The sequence below is a fragment of the Mustela nivalis genome (assembly GCF_964662115.1).
Source record: "Mustela nivalis genome assembly, contig: HAP1_SCAFFOLD_813, whole genome shotgun sequence".
Classification (NCBI taxonomy): domain Eukaryota; kingdom Metazoa; phylum Chordata; class Mammalia; order Carnivora; family Mustelidae; genus Mustela; species Mustela nivalis.
The window spans coordinates 33,620-61,069 of NW_028135851.1; the positions used below are offsets into that span (position 1 = coordinate 33,620).

At 39.0% G+C, this 27,450-nt stretch overlaps 1 protein-coding gene across 1 annotated transcript in view; it reads left to right on the plus strand.

Moving 5' to 3' along the window:
- Window positions 1-3,042: 3,042 nt before the first annotated feature.
- The window catches only part of LPAR1 (lysophosphatidic acid receptor 1), a 214,929-nt gene continuing 190,521 nt past the window's right edge, over window positions 3,043-27,450 (plus strand). The window contains exons 1-2 of the mRNA XM_082750176.1: window positions 3,043-3,087; window positions 17,029-17,125. The gene's annotated coding sequence lies outside the window, so the exon portion shown is untranslated. The remainder of the gene's footprint in view (window positions 3,088-17,028; window positions 17,126-27,450) is intronic.

Genomic DNA, 27,450 nt, shown 5'->3' on the forward strand with positions numbered 1-27,450 from the left:
TTATTCCTTATGCTCCACAAGTAAGTGAAACCATATGATAATTGATTTTCTCTGCTTGACTTCTTTCACTCAGCATAATCTCTTCTAGTCCTGTCCATGTTGATACAAAGGTTGGGTATTCATCCTTTCTGATGGGGGCACAATACTCCATTGTATATATGGACCATATCTTCTTTATCCATTCGTCTGTTGAAGGGCATCTTGGTTCTTTCCACAGTTTGGCGATTATGGCCATTGCTGTTATGAACATTGGGGTACAGATGGCCCTTCTTTTGACTACATCTATATCTTTGGGGTAAATACCCAATAGTGCAATTGCAGGGTCATAGGGAAGCTCTGTTTTTAATCTCTTAAGGAATCTCCACACTGTTTTTTAAAGTGACTGCACCAACTTGCATTCCCACCAACAGTGTAAGAGCATTCCCCTTTCTCCACATCTTCTCCAACACTTATTTCCTGTCTTGTTCATTTTGACCATTCTAGCTGGTGTAAGGTGGCATCTCAACATGGTTTTGGTTTGAATCTCCCTGATGGCTGATGATGATGAACATATTTTCATGTGTCTATTAGCCATTTGTATGTCTTCTTTGGAAAAGTGTCTGTTCATGTCTTCTGCCCATTTTTTGATGTGATTATCTGTTTTGTGTGTGTTGAGTTCGAGGATTTCTTTATAGATCCTTATGATCATTACTTTAAATTCTCCATCAGGCATATTACTTATCTCCATTTTTGCTTAAGTCTCTTGCTATAATTTCATCCCGTTCTGTCATTTGGTATGTGTTCTTCTGTCTCATCATTTTGTCTAACTCTCTGTCTTTGTTTCTGTGTTAGGAAAGTCAGCTAAGTCTCCTGTTCTTGAAAGTAGTGGGTGGAGCATGAACTTTTAATGGGTGGTAGTGGTCCTCTGCCAGAGGGGATATGCTTCTGCTGCCAAGACATTGCAGTGGAGACCAATCTGCAAAGCATGTGTGGGTGGGGCATTCAGTGCCTGCAAGTTTTGTGAGCTCTACCTCACAAAGGAGGTACTACCACAAAGAGGATTACCTCGTCCACAGGGACTTGTAGCCACCACTGAGACTTGGACTGGTCAGGCCCATCCACAAAATGTGTGGGGACAGGTGTGCCATTTTAACAAGGTTCTTACATACTCTGTGGGAGGTGACTGGTGGCAGCCACCAGGACTGAGGTCCTGCAAAGTATGTGGTTGGGAGACTTGGTGTTGGCAAGGTTTGTTCAGGTCTTCTAAGGGAAGGGACCCACAAAGCTGGGATTGAGGTTGCTGGCTGGAGGGGGTGGGACACTGCATAAGCAAGTTAGGTGTGAATGCTGGTGCCTTGCTGTTTCCACCCTGCAGGTGGCCATGTGTTTTTGCTGGGGGGTGGGGGAGGGCGGAGATGGAAATGGCACCTGCCAACTCTTTTCTTTCTGGAGGAGTCTCCCAGTGATCTCTGTCCTTCTGGGAAAGTAAATAATTCTCCCTCCTATGTGCTCCAGGCATTTTCAAACTGATATGTCCATGCTAATTTCTGTAGGCTGTTTTTTGTGCTGTCTCCTTAAGGGTGGGGACTTGACTTCCTATCACACTCTCTCTCCCAGAGTAGAGCCTGCTGATTGTTAAAGTTCCAGGCTTTAAGTCTCATTGGTTTTAAGAACTCATGAAATTTGGTCCCTTTAGATTTTGCCAAATATTATGGAGATTCATCTTCTCTTTGTAGGCTCCCCAGTGTGATAGTCTTTTCCTCTCCCTTCTCCAAACCAGTGGCTCCCCACCTCCTGCAGATAGTTCCATGTGTCTATTTAGTTCCCCACAGAGTCTCTGCCCTTCATACCCAATCTGATGTGGTCTGTTCTCTACATTTAGTTGTGGAGCTTGTTCTTCCAGTCTTTGGGTCATTTTCTGGGTTATTTATACAGATATAAGTGTTATCTAGTTGTATCCATGGGAGCAAGTGAGCTCATGGTTCTCCTATTCTGCCATTTTCCCTGGAACCAGAGGACACATTTCTTCTTTCCTCCCTCCCTTCTTCCATCACTCCTTTTCTTTTTCCCTTTCTTCCTTTCTGAGAGAGTATGAGCAGAGGACAGGGGTGGGGGACAAAAGCGGGGGGAGAAATAATCATATGCAGACTCCATACCCAGCATGGAGCCCCATGTGGGGCTTGATCTCATGACCCTGAGACCATGACCTGAACCAAAATTAAGAGTTGGACACTTAACTGACTGAACCACCCAGGTGCCCCAGGGAGCACATTTCTTATTTAACTCAAATTTGCAGCCCACCACTAGCAAGAGTATAGGACTTTATAGAATGTGCTTTGTATACTAATTCTGTCCCTGGTATTATTTTATTCTCAACTTCACCCTCTTTTTCTATTTATTTTATTGTGGTTTTAATACATTAGAGCTGCCTGGAATCACACTGCATATATTAATTCCTGAACCTTTACAACCCCACAGGTTGCTAGGTCATTGGATACAGGCTGCCCTGAGGTGGGTATGGCCATGGAGGAAGAAGTTCTAGGTAGAGGAGACTGACCGTGAAGTTTCTGTCAGCTGGAGGCTCGCTGCTGACCACACTTCTCTTAGCTGGGCAGTGAATTCATTCTCGAAGAGGGACCTGGGCAGTGTCTTGCTGTGTTCATTACAGTTCTGAGAAACTTGGGGAGTTCATATCCTTGGCTCTGCCAAATGGGGAAGGGGAAACAAAGTGGTTCTCTGTAATATCTGCTGCTTCTTGCTGTTTTGAATTCTCTCTGTTTTTCTCAACCACAGCTTTTACTCTTTTCCCTGATGTGTGTTTATTTAACTTGCTTTAAAGTCACTGGAGAAGCTTGACTTACAGCTTTGATGTAAGGAGTGACTGCAAGACCCTCAGCATGTAATTGTTCACACAGAAGCCACAGCAAGGCGCGGTCCTGACAGAGCAGGAGGCCGCATTTCTGGCCCTGGAAGGAGATCCCAATTAAATTGCGTTCATGGCTTTCCATTTAATTGAAACCTTTTGGCACACCACTTTTGTCGTTTCATCTTTCTGCAGTGTTTTTGTGGCTTGAAGATTGGCATGCAGTGCTAACTCCTAGACTTTCTGTAAGTCAATAGATCTAAAATCTCATTAATGTATTGTTGGCTGACATTTACATTTCTCTCCATCCAGAGGATGATGAGTCTGATATTTTCAATAGACATTTTGTTCCTGAAGCAGTGTAATAAAATTTATCTGATGCCATCATTTTTAAAAAAAGATTTTATTTATTTATTTGATGGAGAGATAAAGAGCACATGTAGGCAGAGAGGCAGGCAGAGGGAGAGGGGGAAGCAGGCTCCCTGCTGAGCAGGGAGCGTGATGTGGGGCTCCATCTGGGACCATGACATGAGCTGAAGGTAGACGCTTAACGACTGAGCCATCCAGGCACCCCTAATGCTATAATTGTTCGAAGTCCATTAATAGAGGCACCTGGGTGGCTTAGTCGGTTGAGCATCTGACTCTTGATTTTGGTTTGGGGTGTGGTCTCAGGGTCCCTGAGGTCAACCCCCATGTCAAGCTCCATGCTCACTGGGGAGTCTGCTTCTCTCTCTCACCCTCTGCCCCACCCCCTCGCTCACACACTCTCTCTTTCTAAAGTAAAGAAATCTTTAAAAAAATTTTTTTTAAAAGTCCATAAATAAAACAAAATTATTTTCCTCTTTTTATATTACCCGTTTCTCAGATCATCTCAATTAAACATTTTCCTTAGGATCATTATCTAGGGAAAGGAAGACAAATTTTGAAATGGATGTGAGGGTTGCAGAACCCCAAATAAGTTTTATTAAAATATATGTAAATAAGTTATTTATGACATTATACGAATATAGAAATATTAAAAATCTACAACTAGATATTCGAAGCTAACTAATTGAAAACAATAATCTGTGATTAAGGTATTTTAAACACTCTTGGTAATGACAACTTTTTAACAATCCCTACTTAGATTTTGTGTTACCAAATTTGGTTTTAAAGCTTGGTGTATGATATACTCTTTCCCGTTGATCCATTAGGCTATGACTGGTATATAAAACTACATAACTAAAGACCCTAAAACCAAATAAAACTAAATGAATAAAGGCCCTAGAAAATAGAGATAGTAGGAGACCACATTCTAGAGTACAGAAGGAAATTCCATCTGCTGCTGTGACACAGAAGCTGTGTTGAAACTAAAAGACCATGACCTATACGTTCCCCTACTAAAGCCACAGTGCATGGCAGGTGGGAAAATAAAGCAGAAGGAGATTTGAACTTACTCCTGCTCTCTGGCCTTACCTCTGAGAGATGGAAGTTTCCCTGGGCAGAAAGACAGCCTCCTTCACCACTTCATATATAAGAATTTTTTGGTAAAGGGGCTAAGTAGGCATCTCTCTCTTTCTCACATTCCTAGCCCCCATCAACTGTCCTCTTTTTTTTCACTCATGGTAGCAACCTGACCATTGTACAAACTAAAGGAAAGGAGAAAAAGGATGTGTTATTTTCCAAGATGTGTGTTTACTTCAACAGAGAGGTTATAGGTCAGGGAAGAAATGAAAAGAATGTGGAGGCTGCTAGGAAGGCTTTCAGGGTAATATACCTAAGTAGAATAAAACTTCAGGCTGGATCCGGTGTCCTCTTATGGCCAGAGGCCTGGAGGCCTGGAGAAGGTCGAGTACCTCAGTGGGTCTGAGGTGATCCAGTCAGGAGGCAAGTAAGTGGAGGAAGAGGGAAGAGAATCCACTTATGCTGGTGAAAGACAAAAACAAGATTGATATAGATGCCTCCAAAAGCATGAAAAACAATAACATTCAGCCTATGAAGTGTTCTTAACTTTGAATTTATCATGTTAATGTAACACAAGTATTTACAAATGTTATTAGGAAGTTAGTTTAATCATATTCCAATGGCCTTGAATTACACTGAATGGGTATACTAAGAGCCTCTTAGTCTCCTATTCTCAGATATTGGTATTATTATTTTTCACTAACATAGATAAAAGTGTAATAGCCAAATCTGTGATAAAGTGTCTACTGTAATCAACTCTTTTGTTAGAAGGGAATTCTAGAACTGTGACTATTGATAAATTACTATCAGTTTTTAAATTATCCTATGACATACTACGTTACTTTCTAAAAGCTGTAGCACTTTCTCCGCCAGTATTGCTTATTTTAATGGACAGCTGCCATCAATAGTCTCTTGTGTGTGTGTGTGTGTGTGTGTTTTAATAACATAATTGGTGAAAATGTTTATGTATTATTGCTGTAACCATTCCTTAATTAATAGGAAGGTTGAACATTTATTATTATTGGAAATAAGGATTATTATATTCTCTCTTTTGTGAGCTCTCTCATCATATATTTCCATTTTTCTGCTAATACTAGGAAAAATTTTAATGGTTTAGTTTTCTACCCAGGTAAAGGGGGAAGACAGTTTTGTGATAGTCAAATAATAGGTCATATCCCTAAATTAAACCATAAAGCTGTAACATCCTCAGTATTGTTTTTAAAGACTTATTTGTTTGAAAGAGATAGAGAGAATGAGCGGGGAGAGAACAGGGGGAAAGGGAGAGAGAGATCTCAAGCAGACTCCCTGCTGAACATGGAGCCTGATATGGGGCTGGATTCCAGGACCCTGACATTATGACCTGAGCTGAAATCGAGAGTCGCTATCTTAACCAAATCACTCAGGTGCCCCAGAAATAAAATCTTAAAATTAATCGTTATCCTGGAAAAAAATAAGTTTTGGTGGGTTAGTGATACAAATTATTATGATGACAGTGATGAGGAGTGTTTGCAAGATATTTTGTATTTTGCAAATCATCTCACATATCCATATATGCAATATATTGTGAAATAAAAATGGAATTTACCAAACTATATATCTCTGGTCCAAATTTTGTTATAAAATATGTATGTCTTGGGGCTTCTGGTTGGCTCAGTGGGTTAAAGCCTCTGCCTTCAGCTCAGGTCATGATCCCAGGGTCTTGGGATCAAGCCCTGCATCAGGATCTCTGCTCAGTGGGGAGCCTGCTTCCCCACTTCTCTGCCTCTCTGCCTACCTATAATCTCTCTCTCTCTGTGTCAAATAAACAAATAATTAAAATCTTAAAAAAAAAAAAGAAGAAGTTTGTCTTCAAAAATGCCTGCAAATGCAAATATATGCATGGTCAAAATGTCAGTATATATTCCAAAATGCACATTGGTGAGTGAAGCTATGAGTAATTTTTAATTTTTTTGAGTGTCTGTTTAAAAACTATAACACTATTCTTTTCATAATCATTGTGCTTGATTTTATTTTGTTTTAAAAGCAACCTAAAGATAATTAAAGGCAAATACCAGACTTAAAGATTTGCTATATGTTTCATATATTTAATATATAAAGAACCTATGTAGTTTTATCAGACATACCTAGGAAACCCATTGTGGAATGGTAAAAAGTTATGACACTTCATCCTCATAATAATCTAAAGTACACAGGACAGTTTTTTGTTTTTTTTCTTAGACAAACAAACTACAATTTAGAGAAGAGGGAGTGGTTTTTCCAAACTCAGGCAATCAATAACTTATGAAGCCCGAACTAGAATTAAAATTTTCTGAATACGAAGGGGCAGCTATAAACTCTTAAATCAGTTAATATTCCATTTTTAAGGAGAAGCATAGCCAAATAAAGCAGCTGCAGTCCCTTGTAACCAGAAAAATGAGGAGAAAATGCCTTGGAGAAAATGAAGTCAGAACTTGGAAAATCAAGTGGTGATGGGAACCCCCCAGGTTGCTATCTGACATTGGGTGTGCTCTTTCACAATGGAGCCAGTGGTGTGAGGACACCCTGAAAATCCAGGGGTGTGGTACCCTTGGAAAATAATTCCAGCTGGCCTCCCGCCTCCCACACTGGAGGGCCAGTCCTGGCTGGATGCACTCCAAATTACTCTGCGAGACACCAGCCACAACCGTGCTAGTGTGTCAGCTTCAGAGCCAGATTTTCTCCTGACTCACATAAACACGGCCCAAATGTGCAGCTCCGGGGCCAAGTCTCCAGTCCCTCCTCACAGATTTTTGCTGAAATTGTTAGTTATTTCAAATCCAGTTGCTTAAAATGGTTTAGTCTGCTCTGCGGACTTTCATTACTCTCCTGTGTCTAGGTAGTAGTTCTTCTAAGAAGCAGTCAACTCAGAGCATTCCTGTTCTAGAAAGAGTGGAACTCAGGCAGGTCTGGTTAGTTCTTTGAGTTTCCTTAAGTTCCAATATACTGTGCTGGACGAGCAAGTTTGAACCAAGTTCCCATCTTCTCAAATATCTGTAGAAGAGCTTCCTAATCACAAAGTAGACCCACGTATACAAGCTCATCTAGGTTTAGATATGCTACTGGGACCCGGAGCAGTCTTAAATCCTTAGCCAGCAGTGGAAGTGATGAGTATAGAGAGATGATGCTTCTTTATGAAATTATGGAATCTGGGTTGAGAAGGGGAGCAAAAATAGAACCTAGGAAATTTTGGTGGAGATAACAAGATGGCCCCAGAGTTGGAGCGACCAAACAAGAGAAAGAGATGGAAGTGAAAAGCAGTGGTGTTTGAGTAAATAGTCCAGTCTCAGTGTCTGGTAAGGGTGACAGAGGAATGTAGGTATGCTTTAATCTTTGTTTTCTTTAGCTTTTTTGCTCTTGTTTTTTGGTTATTCAGCATCTGTTCCAGTTTCTTTTGGAAACAGAACCTGGATTTTCTTTAAAATTTGCCTTTAAAGATAGTCTGATGGTCAAGGAAGGCTAGTTGGAAGTTCTCTGCCTAAAGTTTGAATTAGGAGCAGAATGATGAAAGGCTGTTAGTTATTGGAATTAATTCCTTATGGCACCAGTTCCTGGGGGGCAGTGGTATACTTGCTGTTACCTAAACTCTTTGGAGCAGTCTGGTTTCTGCATGTTCCATGCCTGGTTTCCAAGCCTTCCATCAATCCTGTAAGCTTCCTTATATCCTTCCAATAAATTCCCTGTTTAAGTTAGTCAGCATATGGTGATCACAACCAATGTGATCTAATACTGATCCTCGAATATCCCAGGTGAGGTAAAGTAATTCAGGCTGAGCTTTGTGATGTTCACAGTACTAGCACTATAGTGAATCAATATAGGCAAGTCTATTTTTGAGAGAAGGATGGAGCTGTAATCCCAAAACATTCCCCAAATGATCATGAGCAAAGGGGGTTATTGAAGGCAGATACAGCAAAGTAATATACTTACTTCGTATTTTATTTAGAGCAGGGATGGAGAATGTGAGTTGATTTTTTTTTCCCTCCAGCATTTTATTATGAAAAATTTTAAACATACAGCCAAGTTGAAGAAACTTTACAATGAACAGCCCTATGTCCACTATCTACATTCTTTAATGAAAATTTTACTTTACTTGCTTTGTCATATACCTATCTAACCATTCCTCTAAACATCTGTTAATCGATCTTTTTTTTTTTTTTTTAAAGATTTTTATTTATTTGAGAGAGAAGGAGAGAAAGAGAGAGAAAGAGAAAAGAATGGCACAAATTGGGGGAGGGGAAAGGAAGAGGGAGAAGCAGACTCACTGTTGAGCAGGGAGCCCAACACCAGGCTTGGTCTCAGGACCCCGGGATTATGACCTGAGCCAAAGGCAGATGCTTAATAATCTGAGCCACCCAGGTGCCCCTAATCCATATTATTTTTGATGATATAATTCAAGGTAAATTGTAGACTTCAGTATACTGATATCTGTATATTGTATTATGTATGTCATGAAAACTATTAATTTACACTTTTTAAAAAGATTATTTATTTATTTGACAGATAAGAGATCACAAGTAGGCAGAAAGGCAGGCAGAGAGAGAGGAGGAAGCACGCTCTGTGCTGAGCAGAGAGCCCCATGTGGGGCTCGATCCCAGGACCCTGGGATCATGACCTGAGCCGAAGGGAGAAGCTTTAACCCACTGAGCCACCCAGACACCCCTAATTTACACTTTTTAATGTAAAACTGACACACCGTGAAATGCACAAGTCTTGGGTATTCATTTTTTGACTTTTCACAAATGCATATACTTGTGTGGCCCAAACTCCTATTTCCTTCATCTTAGAAAGTTCCCTTGTCCTTCTTCCTAGATACTCCCTTCCCCTGCTCCGCAGCTCCCCTCCCTCTCCCCAACATCAGCTACTCTGATTTTTCATCAAGGAGCTGATTTCTTATTTTGGGAAACAGGTGAGCGAACAAGATAGCTGCCTGAGTCTCTCGTCATAGGGCTACCAAAACATTACTGGAGATGTAACTATATGGAGAAAATTGTATTTAGCACAGCTACTCTTGGGGAGAGTGCTCTAGGTGGTTGAAGAGTGTTTTACCTAGGTAGACTCTTGGGGTGGGAGGAATTGGCTTTCTAGAAAGCAAGCTCTAGTCACAGCCGGTGAGGTTCTGTTTCTAGGACTGTGCAGAGGGGCCTCAGGTCCTCCCAACCACCATTCAGTCAGTTTCTCCTGTAAGTAAAGGACACACACATCCCTAAATAACACCCGTTCAGAAGCGTACAGATGTTTAGCGACCTGTAGTGTGAAATTATCTGTATAAGTCCTCAGATGGCTCTAGGCCTGAAGTGAAAGGGAAATACGCGCTGAATAAACGTATGGCAATTCTGTTAATGTCGTGTTAATTCCTAGCTAGGAGACACACATGACATTTTAATTCTTAAGCATTTGCTACAGAATACTTGACTGAAAAGACTGAAAAGAGGGGAACAAAATGTAGAGTTTTAAACTCATGGATGGTAGGCTTTGGACAATGGCAGGAATGGACTGGAGTCTGGGGAGGGCAGAATAAACTCTTTTTTTTCCTACAGGAGGTTTCGTAATGGTGTGTGGTTGCCATGAATTGGTGAAACTCCAGATGTAGCCTCTCTGCTTTTCTACTGTTTCCTGCCATTGGCAGAGGGGGTGATCTGATCGCTTCGCATAATTCAGTATTAAGCTTGACCTCACAGGGACAGGCAGGCTCCTTATTTCTCTCCAAGGTTATATTCACCTGGAAATAAAAATATATGTGGTTCCAGGAGCTATCACCACACATCAGTTAGGATGGTAATTATGAAAAGGCCAAGCGATAACAAATGTTGGCTAAGATGTGGAGAAAAGGAAATCGTTATATGCTATTGGTGGGAATGGAAATTGCTTATAGTCATTATGGAAAACACCGTAGAGGTGCCACAAAAAGTTAAAAATAGAACTTCCGTTCTACCACATGATCTACCATATGACCAGCCACCCCACTCCTGGCTATATATCTGAAGGACACAAAATCACTATCTTGGAGAGATAGCTGCACTCCCATATTCATTATAGCATTATTCAGCATAGTTGCGATATGGAAACAGCCTATGTGTCCTTCGGGAGACAGAAAGGAAAATATTGTGTGTATGTATAATGGAGTATTATTCATCAGGAGAATCCTGCCGTTCATGACAACATGGATGAACCTGAAGGATGTTATGCTAAGTGAAGGAGGTGCATAGAGAGAGACAAAACTATATAGTATCACTCATATGTGGCATCTAAAAAAAAAAGGCAATTTCATAGAAACAAACAATAGAGTGGTTGCTAGGGGCTGTGGGTAGGTAAAAATGAGGAGATGTAAATCAAGAGGTATAAACTTTCAGATAAAGTTTCAGATAAACTATTAGATAACATTCTGAGGAGCGAATTACAGCACCGTGATCTTACATAATCCTGTGGTACTGTACACTTGAAATCTGCTGAAAGTAGACACGTGTGCGCACATGCGCGCACACACGTTAACTGTGTGAGGGGATATGTGTGTTAATTATCTTAGTTTTGGTAATCAATTCACAATGTCAAATCACAATATCAAATCAAGTTGTACACTTTAAATATATATTCTTTTTCTTCTGGAGGTTTGTCATTCATCCGTGCTATAAGAACATCCCCACCTTAAAAATGTATATGGCTGAATCAAGATGGTATGCAGGTCAGGGATTCTGACCCTTTGGGGGGAACCCATTGGAACCAGGGCTGAAAATGGGAATCGTTGGCTGGCTGGCTACCGCAGAGCCCCACTCACCTTGGAAGTTTTTTGGTTATGAGCCAAAAACTATGGGAGCCAACAGACATCACATGTATTTTCACATATAATTTTTCTTCTAAAATTAATTCCACTCTTCCAAAAAAGTGGAGAAGTTTTTAACTTGTCACCTCAGTAATTGCTATTAGCATTTTGTTATGTTTTATAAATATGATGTAGATTCTGTATATTTTATATTATTCTTACCTTTATTATTCAATTGGAAGAAATTTACAAGTGCACATCTTTTAAAATTAACTTAAAATTTAATTAGAAAATTATTTTTGGGGGCGCCTGGGTGGCTCAGTGGTTTAGAGCCTCTGCCTTCGGCTCGGGTCATGATCCTGGAGTACTGGGATCGAGCCCCGTGTTGGGCTCTCTGCTCTGTGGGGAGTCTGCTTCCTCCTCCTCTCTCTCTCTGCCTGCCTCTCTGCCTCCTTGTGATCTCTGTCAAATAAATAAATAAAATATTTAAAAAAAATTATTTTCAGAGGGTTCCAGAGTATTTCAGTGAGCTCACTTATGATGGGATGTTTAATGATTTTCTAATTCTTAGTCATTTTAGGTTGTGTCCATTTTTTACTGGTATAAATAACACTGTGATGGATGTCTTTTTTTTAAAAAAAAAGGTTTTATTTATTTGAGAGAGAGAGAAAGTGAAAGCGTGAGCGGGGAGGGGGGGCAGAAGGAGAAGGAGAAGCAGATTTCCCACTGAGCAGGAAGCCCCACATGGGGCCATCTCAGGACCCTGAGACCAGGACCTGAGCCAGAGACAGACGTTTAACCAACTGAACCACCCACGTACCCCTGGATGCTTTTGTGTACATATTACCTCCATGCGTTGGAGTTATGTACAAATATGAATGGAGGTTACTACTAAAGGCTATTACTGTTTGTTTAGGAATGTGCGTACCTTCACTTCAATGTATGTAAGCACAGATAGTGAAGGGTAAAGAAAGCAAGCTAGCTAGTGAAGATAGCTAGTCTGATGGGCTCCGAGGCCTGTGCCAGGGCTGGCTCCCTGTCCATTCTACCAGGAGTCGAAGACAGGGACCCAATTTTGCAGTGGATATACCGCTGTCCTTTTGCAACTCAATATTTTAAATATTGAAAATCTTTGCATTGCTTAACCTATTATTTGCTATTTTGCACTCAGGCTGCTGCCTATTTTACTTATCTAATTTTATATGTGATTCCAAAATTTTTATACCGTTGTTGGTGATATCAATAATATATCTGTCTCCTTACCATTATTAGTTAGTGTTCTATTCATGAATCAAGACTTTTTGTTTTTCATCCCAGGGTTTTTTTTTTTGTTTGTTTGTGTTTTTTTAAAGATTTTATTTATTTATTTGACAGAGAGAGATCACAAGTAAGCAGAGAGGCAGGCAGAGAGAGAGAGAGAGAGAGAGAGAGAGAGAGGGAAGCAGGCTCCCTGCCAAGCAGAGAGCCCGATGCGGTTCTCCATCCCAGGACCCTGAGATCATGACCTGAGCCGAAGGCAGCGGCTTAACCCACTGAGCCACCCAGGCGCCCCGTCATCCCAGGGTTTTAAGGCATTTTTGTAAACCAGAAGTTTATTTTGTTTTTTAACACCTTTTTGTGCCTTCCCTCATATTTTTGATTTATTATTTTAAGATGTTTTCATTAAGTAGAATTTCTGGGTCTAATTATACAAATAAGTTTGTGGCTCTTTATTTATGTGCCAAATACAAAGGTGTCACGTTTATTTTACATTTATCTACAAAGCCCAAAATTAATATTGTATATTTTGAAATAAAACTTAAACAGTAAGCATAGTGCTGTGTAGCAGGAAGACACAGAAGCATCTGGAAAAGCAGTTCCTGTCTCATTGACTGCCTATTAAGTGAATTTATTGGTTTGTAACCCAGGGGTTGCTGACCTCCAAGGTTGTCAGAACTAGCGCTTCCGTCTGATTCTGAATGAAAGGATCTGAGCTCTCATTATGTTGGACCACAGCAAAGTTAGGCTTTTCCCACTTTCCCCTCCCCAAGAACTCTGAGACTCCCTCGAGAATACCAGAGTATTTCCCACATCAGTCCTAGATTTCACTGCACCCTTGGGCCAGTGACCTCCCTCTGGCCTGCATCTCTGATCTTTGGATAATACCTTCTTATTCTTTCCAAACTGGCTTTCTGAGGCCACTGCAGCTCACCCTATTAGAGCTATAACCCAAATGGGGGCATAGGCCCATCGATTAGTACGCAGAGTTCACGGAGATCGGACTGCAACATTTAAACAAAACTCTACTCACAATGCTGCGTAACTGGTTGGCTTAAAGATAGAATCCTATTACATATGCATCTCCTCTGGTTCTACAATTAATATGTGTGTCTATATTCCAGGGGTCACATCTAGCTCTGGGAGGGAATACATCAGTGAACAAGACAGATATATCCTCCACCTCCAAGGAGATTACTGCCTGTTATGTAAGATTTATATTTTAAAAATATGCATACTTAATGACATGACTAATTAAAACTGTGCTGATTGCAGTATATAAGGTACAGGCGACCTACATGTGGGTAAACCATGAAGTGGGAGACAGTGGCACAGTTGAGGAATTCCAGGAAGGTCATAGTGATTGAGGGCAGAGAGAGAATCAGAAAGAATGAACTGGAGCCACAGAGGGAAGGAAGCCCTGGGTCACGTGGGGCCTTGTTGACCGTTTTAAAGATTTTGACCTTTATTCTAAGAGCAATAGGAAGCCACTGAAAAGTTTTATGAGGGCTTAAAGAAATATTAATGACAGGAAACAACCTATCTATCCAACTGAAAGGAGAAGACTTTTAAAATTATATTACTACCAGGAATAAAATACTTTTCATTATGAAAAATGTTCATTGGGAATTTTTAATGGCATAGAAAAATGAAGGTAACGAAAATTAAAATTTAATAGTTAATAGGTTAATAGATATCCATGAATAGAAAAAGTTAGCAATGGTAAAATCTACATTTGAGGGCTTCCGTGAATCTTACTTCTTTCCTATTTTTCTGAGTGTTCCACATTTTCTATAACGAATGTGCATTAATTTTACAACTCGAGAAAAAAACCATTGTAATATTTTAATTTCTGATCCCTCTGAACTGCTTGCTTCTGAAATCATTTATTTGTGGACCCAGAAGAAGTGAATTTTAGGTAAACCTCTTTCACTTTTCTTTAACTTTATTTGGACATGGATGAGACTAACACGTGTGTGTATGTGATTGCCACATCTGCTGACTTGGGAACTTGTAACGTGTGTGCAGAAAAGACTTAAAGCAGCAGACTAGAAACTTCTGTCCTTGGAAATGCCTGTTTGCGAGGTGGCCCTTGACTGGCATCTGGAAACCTGGATTTCTGGAAGGTTTCTATCCTTTGCAGAACTGGTAAGAATGGCTCACTGGGCCTAGACCTTTTGCACAGTGTGGTTTCTGCGGAATACTAGCTTTCCTTTTGGGAATCTGGAATTTTGGAACATGCTAGGCAGAGGGTGCCTGTGTGATCAGCCCCCAGCAAAAACCCTGGGGGCTGAGTTCCTAATGAACTTGGTTGGTAGACAACATTTTACATGTGTTGTCACAGTGCGTTGCTGGGGAATTAAGTGCTTCCTCTGTGACTCCACTGGGAGAACACTATCGGAAGCTTTCATGATTTCCGCTGGCCTTTGCTTTGATTTTGCTTTGATATTTTTGCTGTAATAAATCACAGCCATGAGTACGGCTTTCTCTTGAGTCTTGGAATCCTCTCAGCAGATCATCAAAACTGGGGGTGGTCTTGGGGACCCCTGACACATGTTGTTGAAACCTTTATGCCAGAATGGTGTTTTTAATTGACATTAAGACATCATTTAGGGGTGCCTGGGTGGTGGCTTAGTCAGTTCAGTGTCCATTTGACTCTTGGTTTTGGCTCAGGTCATGATCTCAGGGTCCTGGGATCAAGCCTCTAGTCTAGTTCAGAGCACAGCAGGAAGCCTACTTGAGATTTTTCTCTCTCTCTCCTTCTCCTTCTACCCTTCCCCTTGCTCATGGTCTTTCTTTCTCTCTCTCTAATAAAATAAAATCTTCAAAAAAAAATCATTTAAGTGTGGGAATGAACTTAAGTGGAGAAGCATGCTGACTCCATATCAGTAAAATGCGACAGTATGTTTATATTAGTGTATGACCATATAGAACTAGCTAAATTTATGCTCATTTACAGAGAGTTTATTGCTGACTTAGTTTGAGTGTCAGTGATTCACAATGACAGCACAGTTGTATTTGAAAACAAAAATTTCTAAATAACTTCCAAATATTTTGCAGGTCATCTAAAACCAAATAGTTTATACTTTACCATATTTTCCTATTTAGCTCAAAGTTATTAGATTTCAACTTAGTGTATAGTTTTAGCTCCAGACCTCATAAATGTGTGTGTGTGTCTATGTTTAGTCCTGCTTTGTTTTGCTTAACATGAAATTATGAATATTGTCATATCAGAAAATATCCTTTTTGACCAAAATCTCACTTGGCACAAGGTTCTATCTTATGGATGTTTTCTATGTAATCAACTAATCTCATCTTCTAATACATTTAGGCAGTTCCTCAACTTTTGGTATTTAAGCAATACTGCTATAATATCCTTATCAGGGAGCCTGGGTGGCTCAGTGGGTTAAAGCCTCTGCCTTCAGCTCAGGTCATGATCCCAGGATCCTGGGATTGAGCCCCGCATCGGGCTCTCTGTTTGGCAGGGAGCCTGCTTCCTCCTCTCTCTCTCTGCCTGCCTCTCTGCCTACTTGTGATCTCTGTCAAATAAATAAATAAAATCTTAAAAAAAAAAAAATATATATATATATATATATCCTTATCAGATTTTTGAAGGATGATATTTTTAAAAAATCCAATGGGAATTTATAACTGGTAAAAAGATATCTAAAATTTAAACCTATAAAAATATGAAAGATTATATTCTAAAATAATATAATTGAATATTTACATAATCTTGGAGGAAGATGTTTGAAGCATGGTTTCAGACAATGAAAGAAATCACAATGAAAAGAGTATTGGCTTTCTATAAGACATAAAAACATATTTTCTATAAAAGAGAAAAATCATAAAAAAGGCTAAAGGACAAGAAAAAAATGGGAATAGAGAAACAAAATGAGAAAACTATTTGGAACTCATATAACGGATTAAAAATAAGAGTGATAACTTATAAGTTTATTAGAAAACATAAACATGGCAACTGATACATGGAAATCAATGGAATATTTGTAATGGCTAAGAAAAATACAAAAAAGTCTTCACCTTCATTACTGAAGATAATACAAACATAAAATAATGCAAATATATTTATTCTATCTTGTCAAGCTAAGTACCATGGAGAATTATAAGACCCGGTGTGAACGTGAATACAATGAAAAGCTCTTACCATCAGTGGGAGTATAGATAGCATAATATCTGGTGTATTTTAGCCACCCTCCAGATATTTGGTAATTGAATGAATATGTATGAAAGTAAACCTTTAGGACTGATTATTAGAAAAGGCTCTGTGAACTCATAGGCAGCATCGTTGACAAGAATGCAACATGGACTTTCTTGCACCTTAACTTCATTCTCTTCTTTAACATGGAGCCAGGCTGGAGGGTGAGGTCACTGCATCTTGCCTTCAGCGACATGTATGACATGACCTCTCCAATATGCTAATAATCAGAAAAGAGAAATGTAGTCTTCGGTAAACCTGAAAGTAGTTCTGTGGATATTAGACCTATTGAATCAGAATCCCTACAGGTGAATCCAGAGAATTTGTAAGCTACCCAGCTGACTCTTAGATGCTAGATGCTAGAAACATGATGGGAATTAATTAATGCGTAAGGAGGTTTCACATTATGTATAACCTCTGTGCCCCAAGATGTCCTGATAATTCTTTTCATCAGTGACTTGGATGATGATCTAAGGATTGTTCCTTATAAATTTTCAGATATCACAGAGCTGGTGGAGTTCATGAATACCTTAAAAATTGCATCAAATACAAAGAACTGGAACAATAGATCAAGATGAAGTTTGATGGAATTAAGGTAACGTCATATGCTTTATTCCAATACCACTGCATAAGGGACAAGAAGATAAAGATAGTTTTGACTTAGCAGCACTGATTATGAACAAGTCTTGGGGCTTTAGTTTGACTCAGTTATCAGTCATCTTTGTGCATTAACTGCCCCAAAGGACTAATATGATTTTAGGATACATTCATGTAAATGAAGTAACCAGAATAACCAAGAAAATAAACGTTTATTGTGTGCCAGTCAGTCCACATTAAATGTATTTGGGTTAGGTGCCAAACTCTAGGGAGGTTATTCATAAATTAATCCATATTCAGATAAAATCAACAAGGCTGAAAAAGCAACTTAAAATCATGCATATGAAGATATATCAAAGAGGGATTTTTAAACTACAATAGAATAAACTAACACTGGAGAAGGAGATGCATATATTATTTCTTTTTTATTTGCCTTTTTGGCTTATTTTTTGTTTTATTATTATAAAAGTAACATAATTGCATTATTTTAATAATAAAAAATTGAAATTTTCTCACTGCATATGCTTTTAGGCATTATAGTATTTTAACACATAGAAATAATATCTAGGAGCACTAAGTCTCTGTCAACTGGCTTGTGTTTTACACTATTTTCCAGATTTCTAAAGTTGAATTCTTTCGTGTTTATTTTCTCAAGAAATGTATAATCATTTTGGCAGGTGAAAAAGTTCCATTAAGATTTTGATTGAATCTGCATGGAATTTATGGGTTAATTTAGGGAGTTTTCCTGTTCCAAATAAAACGACCTTTATATTTCATCTTTCCACAGAGTTCTTCAATTGTAAAATTGAGATATGATTCAAATACCATTAAATTTACCTGCAAAAACTTATGTATAATTCAGTGGATTTTAGTATACTCAGAGAGTTATACAAACATCACCATTAATTCTAAAGCATTTTCATTTCCCTAAAAGATGCTCTCTGTCTCACTGAGCATAATGTTCTCAAGGTTCATCCATGTTGAGGCATGTACTAGTATGTCGTCTCTTTTTATGGCCAAATAATAGTCTATTGTGTGTAAAACCACATTTTGTTTATCCATTTGTCAGTTGATGGACATTGGATGATTTACACCTTTGAGCTATTATGAATAATTCTGCTACAAATATTATATGCAAAAGTTTTTTGTGTGAATATATATTTTAAATTTTCTTGTCATATACCTAGGAGTAGAATTGCTGGGTCATATGATTAAATTCTCAAAGAACTGCCAAATTATTTTCTAAAGTGGCTACACAATTTTACAATCCTACCAGCAGTATGCAAGGGTTCTAATTTTTCTGTATCTTTGTTATTGTATTTGTTTTTTTTTTATTATAGCCATCCTGTTGGATGTGAAGTGGTATCTCCTTGTCATTTTTATTTGCATTGCCTGCTAATGACATTGAGCATATTTCCATGTGCTTTTGGCCTGTTTGTTATCTTTGGAGAAATGTCGGTTTAAATCCTTTGTCCATTTTTCATTTGGGTTATTTCTTGAGTTAAAGAGTGCTTTACATATCTTTACTCTTATCAGGTATATGATTCACAAATGTTTTCTCCCATTCTGTGGATTTTTTTCACTTTCTTGCTAGTGTCTTTTGAAGCACATATGTCTTAAATTTTTATGAAATATAATTTACATCTTTTTTTCTTTTGTTGTTTGAGCTTTTAGTGTTGTAGCTAAGAAATCATTGCATAATCTAAGCCATAAAGACATATACTATCTTTACTCCTAAGAGTTTTATAGTTTTAGCTCTGACATGGAAGTCTTTGATCTGTTTTGAGTTATTTTTGATATGATGTGAAGTAGTGGTCTAAATTCATTCTTTTGTGTGTGAATAGGTAATTCTTTTAGCAAGATTTATTGAAAAGTTTATTCTTTTACATTGAACTTTCATGGCACTCATCAAAAATAAATTGGACATAAATGTATGGATTTATTTCTAGACTCTCTATTCTGTTGATCTATATGACTATTCCAATGCAAGTGTCATACAGTTTTAATTACTATGGCTTTATAGTAAGTTTTAAAATTGGGAAGTGTGGGTCCACCAATGTTGTACTTCTTTTATAATGTTTTGGTTATTCTGTGTTCTTAGAATTTTCATATGATCATTTTATTAATTTCTGCAAAAATAAAAGGCAGCTGGGATTATGTTAGGGATTTCATTGACTCTATCGATCAATTGGTAGAGAATTTCTATCTAACAATTTTAAATCTTCCAATCCATGAATATGGGATGTCTTCCCTTTCATTTAGGTCTTAACTTATTTCAATGGTATGCTGTAATTTCCAGTGATCAAATCTTGAACTTCTTTTTAAAAATGTTTTTCCAAATGGCTTGGTCAGTTGGGCCCTGTGCTGGGCATGGAGCCTGCTTGGAATTCTCTCTCTCCCTCTGCACCCTGCAAAAGAAAGAAAAGAGGAAAAAATGTTAATGTCATTAACACTACACATTAAAAAAAAAAAAAGTAATCTCTGCACCCAGTGTAGGGCTTGCACTCAGGACCCAGAGATCAAGAGTCATCTGCTCTATTTCTGAGTTAGCCAGGCACCTCTTCCCTTTTTAACCTAATATCCATTTCCACAGGACTCTTCGGCACATTCAGGTCCTTTGCCATGACTATCGTTTACCCACCACAACCAGATCAATCCTCAGCCAATCCTAGATGACTTCAACAATTAGCCTTCTGCTTTCTTTTTCTTGAGTTGCCAAGCCTTGCTGGAAAAAAAAAAAAAAAATCACGTTTGTATTACTCCAAGTCCATAGATGTTAAATCGAACATGGCACTTACTGCCATTTAGCAATTCTTTGCTACTTTCTAGTCAATTCCTTTTATAAATAGCAGGTTGTATCCTGACTCTACAAGTTACTAGTCTGTATGACTGTGGGTAAGTCATTTAACCTCTCTGATTTTCCATTACTTAGTCTCTAAAATGAGAACAGTGTTACCTACATCAAAAGATTATTTTAAGGATTAAAATAACAATGTACATTGAAGCCATGTATCCCTTGCCTGGCACAGAATACTCAGTTAATGCTTGCCCTTGTTTTAATGGCAAATCCCAAATTTTGCTCTTTTCTTTATGTCCTTCCCTTGAATCTTCCTTTCTTCCCTGTTACCCTCTACTCTGAACAACCGCTTTGACTTTATGGAGAATAGAGGTCAACACTTGTGTATCTTCTGTTTTCCTTTCCTCTCCAGATAGACCAGGAATTGTATTCATTTTTTTGCACTCTGAATGACTAGTTCAGGTTTAGCACATGAAAATATCCAGTGGTTGTTCCATTGGATTTAAAATGTCCTTATTTTTATGTTCATTCCATGAGATTAGGGAAAGATAAGGTGGCAGGAATCACAATGCAATAATACATTTGGGGAAATTAGGCTAAATATTTGCTTGTGATGGTTGGTGAAAAATAAATCCCCTGGTATTCAAAATCTGCCTGAAGGAGACTTTGAGAATCAGGAAATGTCTAAATGAAAACACTCATTTAGGTCTGATAATTAGCAACATAAACGGAAAACAGATGAATAAGCTGGCTTTATTTGTAAACAACCATTTATGGTCCAAATCATTTCCCTCCTATGACAGAGACTTCCCTGCTCAATATTGCAACATCTCTCAAATATAAACAGTAAAACCAAATGGCTACAGACAATGATCAATGTGTTTTATGATAGCAGTACAGAGGGAGAACAAACATTCCTCTACTAACTAAACACAATCAACCAAGCAAAACCATTTTAACCTTTCTTGGGTCAGGATTAGAGTCTAATGATGTTTTCAACATATACCCAGACCGAATTTTCTATGGCTAATTCTGACATTAAGTTAAACTTCTTTTCCTGAAGTTAGCTTGGATTTAGGAGAGAACATTAGGATGATGTTATTTTCTTAAGGATATTTATTTTTTTGATAAGTGTTTTAAGCTAAGACCTCGATATAGAAATTTGAGATGGGGAATTTTAGCAGAGGAAGCTTATGGATTCAAACTGCATTGAGAAGTCATTTTCTTGAAACCTTCTTTCCCTCAAGAATATCTAGGGATGCCTGGTTGGCTCAGTCCGTTAACGTCTGCCTTCCGCTCAGGTCATGATCCCAGGGTCCTGGGATCGAGCCCCATGTCGGGCTCCCTGCTCCCAGGAAGCCTGCTTCTTCGGGGCGCCTGAGTGGCTCAGTCACTTAAGTGGCTGCCTTTGGCTTGGGTCATGATCCCTCGGTTCTGGGATGGAGCCCCACGTAGTGCTCCCTGCTCTGTGGAGAAGCTGCTTTTCTCTCTCCCTCTGCCTGCCTCTCTACCTACTTGTGCCCTATCTCTCTGTCAAATAAATAAATTAAAAATCTTTAAAAAAAAAAGAATATCTATTTTATTTGTGTTCCCCCAATGGGGAGTATATAGACTTTCAGAAGCTGCTGATGTTCGTGGGGTTTGAGAACAGAAAAGGTCTCTGGTAATTTCTGAAATGTGAGTACATTGACAAAGTGAAATCAAACTGGTTGTGAGTCAAACACTCTGCCCTTTAGGGATTCAGGATAATTCAAAGATTATGTTCTACACCAAAGTTCATGTGCGATTGCAGTAATAAATTTCTAGAATTGCTTACATAGATTTAATGGGTTTTCTGCTTTTGTAGTAGAAAAACTGGGACACACTCATTTCTTTTCTGTGACTCTTTTCCATTCAATCAATACATGTAATATTTCTTTTTCTTTTTATTAATTTCTCATATTTTTCAAAAAGAACCACCCGAGATTGAGAATGAAACATTGCTATAAGCTCAAATTGACACGATTTATTAATGTTTAAAGTTGTGTTATATCTAGCCTTGCATTCATAATGATGGTCTGTTAGTTAGGATTCTAAGTAAAGGAAACCAAACTCTAACTTAAGCAAAATGCAGTTGATCCTTGAATAGCGTAGGAGTTAAGTGTGGTGACCCCCGCTGCACCTCCCAGGGAGTCAGAAATCTGTGGTGGCTTGATTCCTTCATAACTTAAGTACTAATAGCCTGCTGTTGACTGGAAACCTACTGATAACACAAAGAGCCAATCGATACATATTTTGTATGTTGTATATAGTATGTACTATAGTCTTACAGTAAAGTATGTTGGAGAAAAAAAAGTTATTAAGAAAATCATAAGGAAGAGAAAATATTTACCATACTTTACTGTATTTATTGAAAAAACATTCGCATGTGAGTGGACCTGTGCTGTTCAAACCCATGTTGTTCATGGGTCAACTGTAGGTAGACTTGTTTGAAGGATTCTAGGGAATCGTATAGGATTCAAGGGCAATATGATACTGTGTTTCAGGAATAGACTGGTAAAGAGGTGCTTTATACATCTTCTTCTCCATTTTCTCCCAGTGGTCACTATACATCTCCATTATTCTTGACCCTACCTTTACTGGCTTACTCAGCACTTCAGACCATATAGATGGACGGGTAAAAAAGGAGGGGGTAATTCTTAGAAAAGCTATTGGTTGGGCTGTCCGAACAGTGTGTGTGTGTGTGTGTGTGTGTGTAAATTTATAATTATAGTATATATATGTTGACTATAAATCATTATAAAAATAATTTGTAGACATATCTTCATGCAATAAATGCCACACATTCTAAGTAGATCATTAGTTTAGACCTTGTTATCTGAACACATGGTCACATAAGCTTTTTTTGTTCATGCATTTCTGTACTGATGATTCTGTCTCCCCACTCCCATACCCATTATCTACCCTCTCTGCATTCTTGTTTATCCCAGAAGCCTGATCTCTTCCCAGTATATCACCCAGGGTTCATTATCTGACTTACAACCAGATTAAGCTGATAGAGATCAGTCGTGGTATGTGAGAGATATCAGAATATTTATTCCTGAATTCTTCCTGCTTCAGTGCTATGTCTTTGGCAGTAGCTGTGACTGTCCATGAGTACAGCTCTCTACTGGTGACTCTGCTTACTGGGATCCAGTAACACTGTTTCCTTCCCTTGTCTCTCAAGCTGGGTGGTGTTAATTTCAAGGTACCTCAACATTTATTAATACTGCCCATATATTTGCAATGGCGTTTTCATTAAAGTCTCCTAATTTGAGCTACTGGGGAGAATTCTGTTTACTGTTGGGACTTGGGTATTTGGCACAAAAAGTAGTTCCAGAGTCAAACCTTCAGCATGGGAATTCTTGAGCAAGATTGCTATCTTACTTAGGGAAAATAACTTCTCAGCTTGAGTGTACCGTGCAATGAGAAAATGGTAAGATACTGTACGTAGTGGTATTACTAACGTGGACTACGGAACTCACCATCAGTGGTATCTCTGATGGCAGCTGCTATTGCAAGTGTGATGTTTATGCTGGAGAAAAGTAACACATTCCATGGTGTTTAGTGAGATATATGCCTGCCAGACGGTGGGAAATAAACTCTAAGTCCCAGCACGTCTGGGACTTAGAAAGAAGAGGATTGGTTTATGAAATACGTGGATGGACCTCACAGAATGGCCAAAGAGTGTGGAGATATTTGTATCTCATCAGGTGGCACCCGCTGTGGAGGAATATCTCAACAGTCAGGTGGACAAGATGACCCATCCTTTGAATATCAGTTTCTTTCCCCCAAATGGCTTATTTGGTGGGCTTTTGTACAGAGTGATCATACTGGCAAGGATGGAGGTTATGCATGGACTCAGAAATGTAGATTTCCTCTTACCAAGATTTATTTGGTGGTTACCCTGATGATGGTCTACCTTGTCAATGAAGGAGACCAATGCTGAAGCCCTGATATGTCACCATTTCTAACACGACCTGCCATCACCATTATGGACAATACAGCAACTTATTTTTTAAGATACACATGCAAATTCCAGGCAGGATGTGCCTCACCCTGACAGCACTGCTCTGTGGATTTACAAACTGGTCTGTCCATTGTCATGGTATTCCAAACAATATTTCATCCGGCTGGGAATAGTGAAAGAAGCTTCAAAGGTATGTGCCCAAGCAATTCACTAGTATTACTATGTACCTTATCCTAGAAGCAGTGAATGACCTAATGAAGGGAGTTGGGAGACAAAACCCTGCCCGATTAGGAAATTATCCTATGGGATACAGCATATACTTTAGATCAGCATGAATATTTGATCACATAATTCTTTAGGCTCCTAAACCATCTGGTCACTGTTTCTCTCAGACCCACGAGACTAAGCTTACTCAAGGCTACCCCCTCAGCTGATTCGAGGATTCTTCAGGAACTTTTATTCATGTAGACTAAAAAAATCATGTACCTGAATACCTCAAGTGCCATATATTGATCACAATCAATAATAACAGTCTGTTAAAAGTTTTTAGTAGAATGACCAAAATAGTGCTAACATTTTTTTTTAAAGATTTTATTTATTTATCCGACAGACAGAGATCACAAGTAGGCAGAGAGGCAGGCAGAGAGAGAGGAAGGAAAGCAGGCTCCCAGCCGAGCAGAGAGCTCGATGCGGGGCTCGATCCCAGGACCCTGAGATCAAGACCTGAGCCGAAGGCAGCGCCTTAACCCACTGAGCCACCCAGGCGCCCCAGTGCTAACATTTTTCAATACTGTTATTCCACTGTTAGTTTTTTTATGTTTTATTGAAATGTATAAAAACAGTCATGAATATTATTTACTCATTTTAAATATTTATTTATTTATTTATTTATTTGACAGGCAAAGATCACAGGTAGGCAGAGAGGCAGGAGGAAGCAGGCGTCCCACTGAGCAAAGAGCCCGCTGTGGGGCTCGATCCCAGGACTCTGAGATCATGACCTGAGCTGAAGGCAGAGGCTTAACCCACTGAGCCACCCAGGCGCCCATATTTACTAATTTTAAATAAATCTCTTATTAATATGAATTGCCTTCTTAGACCCAATTCATGCTTTTTGCTTTTAATTACAATTTGTCTGATATTATATTGTGATCATTGCTTTATTTTTGTCAGATATTAACTTTCTATCCCTGACTTTTTTATAGTCATGTTTGTATTATTTTTGCTTTGAATTTATTTTGTAGAAATGGAATAAAGCAAAACTTCATTTTCTGACATCTCTGAGAGACTTTTTTATTTCCTAGGGAAAGTGATTTGATTTACATTTATTATAGTTAGTTTATTTTTTTTTATTTCTGGCATTTTCTGTACTTTCCCATTTGTCTTTTTCCCTTCATTCTCTATCTTTTGCTCTACGGACTGTGTTTTCTTTGCTTTTAACTTTGCAGTACTTTGGAATATTACGAGTGATTGTCTTGAAATTTTTTATCCTGTTCTCTGATTATCAGAGAGTTGAGCATGAAACCGTGTGCCCCCTCCCAGTATTTTGCTTCTTTTTCTCCCTTGTGTTAGCTCTTTGTACAGAAATCACATGAAGGTAGATATTAATCTGAATTTTTCTAAAAACTGCACCTGGATGATATGCTTTCTAAATGTTTATATATTTGGAAGTATGAATTTCTTGCCTCCACTCATGATAGGCAATTTGGTTATTATCATTTGGATGTAATCACTGAGTGTCTTCTGGCATTTTTGTGGGCAGTGGGAATATGTGAAGTTATCAGGTAAGATAAAGAAGGACCACAGAGAATCTAAAAACATCTTAAATGCTACAAATAAGGAGAAAGGTGGGGCATTGGGACCATGGAAAATCTCATCAGCAAAGGACAATACACAACGGGCATGTTCCTGCAGTACAAGAAAAAGATGATGACGAGAAAGAAAATAAGAGTTGTAGAAGGCAGAGCCAGAGATTTCTCCCAGGTGAAGCCTGTGTTCCTCCAGAAGAGCCCCAGACAAGTGGAACAGTGGGAACAATTCAACTGCAAGATAGAAACCTGTTCCTGAGTGAAATTCACTGCATAACGTCAAACACATTCTGGAAACACTTTTTTTTTTTTTTTGAAGATTTAATTTATTTATTTGACAGACAGAGATCACAAGCAGGCAGAGAGGCAGGCAGAGAGAGAGAGGGAAGCAGAATCCCCGCTGAGCAGAGAGCCTGATGTGGGGCTCGATCCCAGGACCCTGGGAACATGACCTGAGCTGAAGGCAGAGGCTTTAACCCACTGAGCCACCCAGGCGCCCCTGGAAACACTTCTGATGATAAAAATGGAGGACAAAAATCCTGTGTGTTTCTAGGCAGACGAAAGAAGGAATCTAAATGTAAAGGTACTTTCTTGATTTAGTTTTGGTTTGTGATCAGTTTCTACCTTTTCCCCAGTGCCTTTTTAGTAAGAAGCAGATAAGCTAAATGGGGAACTGCTGGCCAGATGTCATTTGTAAGCTGGAAGTATATTATAGACCTTTAAAAAAAATCAGGCAAGGTTTACTTATTTTGAACTCCCAACTGTCCCAGGTCCACCATGACTCCTTGTAAGTGGATGTTACTGACCAGCCAGTGATGCTGGTGTTCTTCTACTGTCTCAGCGGTCCCATGGCTTGTACTTCTTTCATTAAGGAGATGCCAGTTTCAAATGAGAAGATTGGGGTGCTGAACTCCAATAGGAGGAGACTCAAACTCTCTTTGCAACGTTGAACAATCCACTAGGAACAGAGATAGAAATAGACAAAAAAAAAAATCTGCTTTTTATATAATTTCCCTAATTCCTGTTGCCCTTGTAAAACCTTGTATCTTGGTCCTCTTGAGACACTTGCCACAAGGAATTTCGAGGAGGTCAGCATCCCAGTCGCAGGTCAGTAGTTTTAGAATCCAAGTCTTTACCAGGTCTGGGTGCTGAGTATCTTGGAATAGTCGTGGTTCTTCTGAGATTTGAAATGCTGTCCATTGGATGGGAGTCTGCTGACCAAGGAGGCCAGGTTTTGAGTGATTCAGCTAGAGCAGTTGCTGCCAATCATCAATGACTCAGAGAAGATAACTCTTTTCTAGTGAAAGAAAGCAATCAGATCAGATCAAATAAAAAGCTTCCTCAACCCTCTGGGCTATCTTACCTTGTGCATTTGAGCAGACAAGTTGTGCTGAGGGACACGACGGGCATATAATATTTGTAGGTGGAGATCCAAACCCTATCCCCCCTCTAATACTTGAAAACGTTTTGACATTTCAAACTGCCTGATAGAACCCGAAGGTGATAGGGATCCTTCTGGAACCCTGCTGGGATGCTGCCTTAGGGAAGAAACTGTGACTCAGGGGCACCAGGTTATGAATATGAAAATGTAACCTGCCTGGCCTGAGAGCAGAGTCCTGGGCTCCAGATCTTGCCCTAAAATACTGCACTTAGCCATTCACGTCTCCTCCCGTCCCCTCTGCTTTCTCATCTCTGAAATGAAATGGTTGGTGTTGATTAATATAAAGATCAGG